This window comes from Coenobita brevimanus, chromosome 49, assembly GCF_032717465.1.
Source record: "Coenobita brevimanus isolate Jiangsu-jjx chromosome 49, ASM3271746v2, whole genome shotgun sequence".
NCBI classification, from domain to species: Eukaryota; Metazoa; Arthropoda; class Malacostraca; order Decapoda; family Coenobitidae; genus Coenobita; species Coenobita brevimanus.
The window spans coordinates 837,486-845,030 of NC_137002.1; positions in this window are offsets into that span (position 1 = coordinate 837,486).

Sequence of the window (7,545 nt, forward strand, 5' to 3'; positions counted from 1 at the left end):
ACTATTAACAGACTTTTACTACAGATCTCCAAAGCACTACTGTTTATCGTACACACACACACACACACACACACACACACACACACACACACACACACACACACACTGCCATTTCCACTACTCATACTTCACACTCACGCCACATCTAAGGGCAGTATACTTAAAACCTTAAATCTCACCTTAAAATACCAACCCCTAATTCTTTAAGTCACTTTTGGCACCCTGTGGTTTTTAGGTAAAGTTAGCCTGCATCCCACGTTACAGAGTGCGGTTAGCAGTAATACAGAAATGCTAAACTCATTCCATCTTCCTTGCTTTATAAATTATCGCCAAAAGAGAGAGCTTGCATTCCAGTTTACTGTTTAATGTCAGCACACGACCATAAGTTCCTATCTATCTATCTATTTATCTATCTACAGCCTAATCTCGCAAGGGGTGGCCACAAATAAATCGCCTCCATGTCGCCCCGTCCCCTGCCGTTTCGCTGCCCTATCCCCAACTCACACCCCCTCTCTCATATACCTCTCCACTCCATCCCCATCTCTTCCTCGGCTTCCCCCTCCCTCTTCCCCTCTCCACCTCACTCACATACACTCTCCTTGTCAGTCTCTCACCCTCCTACGTATTAATATGAACGCTAACAAACCTTCACGTAATCCTCTTTCAGTCTCCATTCTCATATCTCTGTTTTATATATGTCTTTCAGCCTGAGGAAGCGTTTTTATAATCCACTTACGCTAACGATCGATAACTGGGAATAAATGAAGGCAATTCGACCTCTTTCACTACATGAGGGTTCTTTTAGGTTCCATATACAGGCTCGTCTTCTTGCTGATTACGGAAGTTCCCTAAACCCCTCTTCCTTAGCGATTTACGTGTGGATACGGCTGGTTAACATCAATTTGTATTTTACTTATGGTGAGTGTGGCGATGTTGGAGGGATTTACGTAACACAGAAGAGGACGGTAATATATAATATGCAAAATAAGTCGCTTAGGAAAAGGTGTTATGGAGCTTCCTCAACTTACGGACCAGGAACCAGAAAGTGCTCGAGTAATGTTATATACAGTATGCGTGTTAAGTATGAGTATTTTTTCATTATAATTCTTGGGTCTTTCATTATAATTCTTGTGTCTATAATTCTCGTATCTCATCACTGAAATTCTTGTGTTTTTTCAATGTAATTCTTGTGCCATTTCATTATATTACTGTGTCTTTTCAATATAATTCCTGTATCTATAATACTTGTTTCACTATATTCTTGTCTCTCCCAATTATAATTCTTGTGACTTCATTATAACTCTTGTGTTATTTCATTATAATTCTTGTGTGTATAATTCCTGCATCTTTTTATTACAATTCTTGTGTCTAAAATCATTGTGTCTTTTCATTATAATTTTTGTAACTGACAGACGAATTATTTAACCTGAATTCTTTATTTTCCAGCTACACAGAAATCTTGATAGCAAAGAAATGACAAACCCAATTAAGCCCTTCAGTACTCCCGCAGACGATTTTCCTCAGATTAACAGGAATAGCGAAAGGCCAGGACCCAATTTAAATACCACGTCATGTGTTTTAAATGTAAATACCACGTCATGGGTTTTAAATTTAAATACCACGTCATATGTTTTAAATACCACGTCGTGTTTTCAATTTAAATACCATGTCATGGGTTTTAAATTTAAATACCACGTCATGGGTTTTAAATGAACTTGAATAACAGGTTCCTAGTGCCAGGTATCAAAGTCCATACGACGATTCATGGCAAAGATATATGAAGCGGTGTTTGCGTTGAAGTAGCTTTGGCGTTGAAGTGGTGTTAGCGTTGAAGTGGCTTTGGCGCTGAAGTGGCTTTGACGTTGCAGAGGCTTGGCGATAAAGTTGCTTGACGTTAAAGAAGCTTGGCGATGAAATGACTTTGGGGGGAGGTGGCTTAATTGTTCAGCAGGTTGAAAGGCTTGGCCCACGAAGGGAGAAGGGTCAACGTCAGTGGGAGATCCTTAAACTATTCATGCCATGAAACCAAGTGTCTAATTTGATGGGAGTACGGGGAAAATAATGGCCGGAATAAACATGGAATATCAGAAGAGAGGTAGGACAGACGAAAACAGTCAGTAGAGAAAGACTGGAGACAAAAGGACGCCTTTAGTCCCCTCTTAACGAAATGCAGGGACACTGGAAAGTATTCTTCCCCCTCCCCCTCCCCCCCCTCTTCAGGAGGGTCATGGGCTCGAACCCTCTCCTAAGGACACAAGTACCACGAAGCAAGTACGCTACCCCCGAGTCGGCTCAGGTCCACTGCTCCGAGATAAAAAGGCTGACATTCCATTCAGTACATAACAAGACGTCACTGCACTGACTGAGTCATTATTATCTAATAAGATGTTTATAACTTCTTATTTCCCCTGGACTATGGTAGTGACATTTGTGCTTTAATCTCGCATCCTCTGAGACAAAGTTTCTTTACTGTTTAGAAACGGCCTCTCGTCGTGAACGGGCCAGAAACGAGTACCATTAATCAATTTCCCACAATGACGGTGCTGGAGACGGGCGCCTACAAGTGGTGGCACTGATATGACCGGGTGGTGGTGGTGCTGCCTGGGTGTAAAAAAGCTCCTCAGTCCCTTCCCTATCCCCTGGCAGGAGGAATGGTGGAATGCAGCGGGGCAGCCATGGCCGGCAGTCTACAGAGTGCACACGCAAATGATCTGCCTCTTCTTCCACCTCCTCCTCTGCCGTCGCCGCTGCTGCAAGAATCATATTTCACTCTCACCACTGCCAGATGATTTAAGTGGACTTCTCGTAGTGACGGATGCTAGTTCGATCCCGGCATGGTGCAATGAAAGTTTGATGATTTCGTTTAAAACAGTTGTAACTTATATTCCACTAATCCCACCAACACGTCATAATACCAGCTAATAATACCACCACACCAGGCCGGATTGACACGCCCCTAACGTGTATTCAGCAGGGGTAAAAGGAGCGTGAATCTTATGTATACAGATGAATTTATATCCCACCATACAGGTAATGCCAGTAGCGGTGTGTTTGTATGAACAGTAACAATGTATTTCTATATAATACTCTCTGTCTGTCTGTCTGTCTGTCACTCTCTCGCAAGTGGCATATCTTATAACTATACGTAATGTAGGCATGCGTTTTCTCTCTCTCTCTCTCTCTAAGTCACTGGGGTTGTGAAAGTTGAACTCTCCACGTGCTCTCTCTCACTGACAGTAGTGCCTTGTTGTCTACCTCTCTCCACCCCTCCTTAAATCACCTCTCTCTCTCTCTCTCTCTCTCTCTCTCTCTCTCTCTCTCTCTCTCTCTCTCTCTCTCTCTCTCTCTCTCTCTCATCCCCAGCCTCTCCTCTTCTCTCCATCTCTCCTTCCTTCCTCCACTGTTCCCACCCCTTTATCTTCTTTTTCTTCTTCTTCTTCTTCGTCTTCTCCTCCTCCTCCTCCCAGCTACATCTTCCCATCCCCTCTCTCTCTCCCCTCCCTTTATCCTCCCCCTTCCCTCTCTTCATCTTCCCTCCCCCTCCTCTCTCTCTCCTCCTCCTCATCCTCCCCTTACTCTCTTCTCTTCCCCTCCTCCTCCCTCCTCTTCGTCTTCCCTCCACTTCCTCCATTTCCCTCTCCTCCTCCTCCCTCCCCCTCCCCTCTTCCCTTCCCTCCATCCACCTCCACCCCCCTCCTTCCCCTTACCATCCTCTCTCTTCCTCTCTGTTTAACTCATCATTTCTTTCTCAAATCACTGCCTCTCTCTCTCTCTCTCTCTCTCTCTCTCTCTCTCTCTCTCTCTCTCTCTCTCATAAAAACTGTGAACGAGGCAGGGATACAGACATACATACAGACAGATGCATACAGATAGATAGAGATAATCGACCGATAGATAGACAGACAGACAAACAGGCAAACAAGGCAGATAGACAGATAGATAGATAGATAGACAGATAGATAGACATACAGATAGGTAGATAAGGAATACAAAGGTGTTCAGTGACAGATCTATTTGTCTTTATGAGGTTATTTTTTTAAAGGACAAGACTATGGTATCCAATTTATGAGAACAAGACAAGGATAGCACAGTGAGAGAGAGAGAGAGAGAGAGAGAGAGAGAGAGAGAGAGAGAGAGAGGGGGGGTGGGTAAGTATGTGCAGTGGGAGGGAGGAAAAGGGAGGAATGAACTTTGATCCAGGGAGGGAGGGGAGTAGGGAGGGAGGGAGAAAAGGGAGTACACACACACACACACACACACACACACACACACACACACACACACACACACACAGAGTAGTAGTAGTACATGGTACAGGAGGGGGGAAGCAAGCAACTCTGGAGAGGGAGGGAGGGAGGAATAGGGAGGAAGGTGGAGAAGGGAGGGAGGGAGGGAGAGGGAGGAAGGTGGAGAGGAGAGGGGAGGGAGGGAGGACGAGGGAGGAATAACCCTTTAATCGAAGGGGGTGGGGGATGGAAAGAGGGAGGGGGAGGAAGATAGTGGCAGGGCATGGGAGGGGAGGGGGAGGAGTGGGGGGGTGAGGGGATGGGGAGGGGGAGAAAAGGGGAAGGGGATAGAAGCTACAGAGGAGGAGGAGGAGGAGGAGGAGTGAGTGAAGGAGGGAAGGATGTGAAAGGATAATTAAGTAATGGGATACAATTGGAGAAGGATGGACATAGTGGAGAAAAAGAATGGAGAGAAAAATGGTGTGGGGAGGAAGGAAGAAAACGTAGGAAGGAAGGAAGGAGGTGAAGGAAGGATGGATGGAAAAAAAGGAGGGGGGTCAGGAAGGAAGGAAGGGAGATGCAGGGAGGGAGGACGAAGAAGGGAGGTGGAGAGGACAGGGAGGGACGGAGGGGGGAACCAGGATAGGAAGGAGGGAAGGGGGAGGCAGGATTGGGAGGGAGGGAGGAAAGGGAGGGAGGGAGGGGGGAGGAAAGGGAAGGGGGAGGAAAGGGAGGGAGGGAGGAGGGAGGAAAGGGAGGGATGGAGAGGGGAGGAAAGGGAGGGATGGAGGGGGGAGGCTGGATAGGGAGGGATGGAGGGGGGAGGCTGGATAGGGAGGGATGCAGGGAGGAGGCAGGATAGGGAGGGAGGGAGGAGGGGAGGATGGGGACGGGTGAGGGTGGTTAGGGAGGGAGGGAGGGGAGAGGCAGGATAGGGAGGGATGGAGGGAGGAGGAAGGATAGGGAGGGGGGAGGGGGGAGGATAGGGAGGAGGGAGGGGGGAGGATAGGGAGGGGTGAGGGTGGATAGGGAGGGAGGGGGGGAGGATAGGGAGGGGTGAGGGTGGATAGGGAGGGAGGGAGGGGGGAGGCAGGATAGGGAGGAATGAACTCTGACCGAGGGAGGGAGGGAGGGGAGGGGGGAGGGAGGGAGAGAAGGGGGAAGGGAGGTGGAGGTGCAGATAGGGTGGAAGGGTGGAATGAACTTGGGGTGAAGTGGAGGGAGTGGTTGCGTAGGAGGAGGAGGAGGAGGAGGAGGAGGATAGAGGGAGGAATATAAAGTACACAGGAGTACAAAGAAAGAAAAAAACATGAACCCTTTAAAGCATTTGTTATAAAGCAAGGCTGACTATGATATCCAATACTATGAGATGAAGATAAGGAGAGTAAAACAACAGTTGTCCCTTCACTCACCAATCCACTGAAGCCAAGCCGGCGGGAAAAAGTGCGAAAGACCACACACACACACACACACACACACACACACACACACACACACACACACACACACACACACACACAATCTTTAACATTTCACCAAAAAAAGGATGAAAGGAAGACTGATTTGTAAAGGAAAAAAAATATAATTACACAATGATGGTGGGACGATGTGAATGAGGACAAAAGATTAACTCCTTTTACCTTAACCTGGTCCAAATGTTCGTCCATCTGTGGTTTATTTCACGCAAAGGCATAAAAAGATATTACTATGGCTATACACACCTTCCACGCACTTATTCGTGACTAGCACCATATTCTAGTGTTAATCTACTGTTACATCTCAGCATTCAAGATGGAGAGATGGCAATTTTAGGCCAAGTTAGAGTGAAAAGAGTACAGTTAGACGCTTTCAAGATGGGATTAGCAGCCAGATATGTAACTAAGTGATATTCATGTTATTTCTAAATCCATAACACGTTCCTTGATAATTTATATGTTAAGAAGAAACCGCTTGCTTTCTTTTGCAACAGAACAAGACCATACTACCGCTCTCTATCCTTTCCACAGCACTTCCTCGTGACTAGTGCTGCGTTCTTGTGTTCGTCTCTTGTCCTAGCTCGGCATTCAAGGTGGAGAGATGGCAATTTTTAGGCCAAGTTAAAGTGAAAAGAGAATAGTGCTTGTAAATGCTCCGTGTGTGGTTTGTTCATCTATCCGGGTATCATGTCATTCATCCCTGTACACTCTCTCTCTATCTATCTATCTATCTATCTCTCTATCTTATAATCCACTTTTCACGTTGAAATCCCGCTAAGCGTTTTATCAATTTACCTCTAAAGTATCTGTCTTTAATTAAGGGTACCCGCGATATTACCATTGTGTGTGTGTGTGTGTGTGTGTGTGTGTGTGTGTGTGTGTGTGTGTGTGTGTGTGTGTGTGTGTGTGTGTGTGTGTGTGTGTGTGTGTGTGTGTGTGTGTGTGTGAGTGAGTATCGGTCGCCAATTTGGATATTTTACGATATAAACATTAACTACAAACATTAATATAAACAGAATGGGCCCGAAACCTGAGCCTTGAGGTACTCCACTCGTAACATTATCGAGGAGGAGGTGGAGGACGAGGAAGCGTGGAGGAGGGGGGGGAGGAGAGGAGTGGAGTGGAGGGAGGAATGAACTCGAGTGGGGGGAGAGAGAGAGAGAGAGAGAGAGAGAGAGAGAGAGAGAGAGAGAATATGAATGAATGTATGTATATACTGTATGTATGTTTGTATGTGTATGTATGCAATAAGAAAATAAATGTGTGTGTGTGTGTGTGTGTGTGTGTGTGTGTGTGTGTGTGTGTGTGTGTGTGGTAATAGCTCCATCATGTGTACCCCATCCATCCTGTGGGAGGGGAACCCACACACACACACACACACACACACACACACACACACACACAAAGCTGAACCCTGGAACCCCTTCACTACGAGTCCTTCATCCTAGCTACCCTCAGACGATTTTGTTCAGGTTCAGAGAGTCTATACCCCTTTCACTCTAACCTGGCCTAAAAACTTCCTTCTCCTCACCGTGACTACTGGACTGCAATATAATAATAATAATAATAATAATAATAACAACAATAATACAACTACTACCACTACTATACTACAAATACTACTACGACTACGACTACAACAACTACTACAACTACTACTACTACTAATAATAATAATAAAGTTAACACACGAATCTGGAACTATACTCTTTTTACTCTAAGTTTGCCCAAATTTTCGTCCTTTTCCATTGCACTTCTTCGTGACTAGCACTGCCTACATCCTTTCCACAGCACTTCTTCGTAATTAGCAATACAAATTAGTGTTAAATCTACTGTCACAGAGG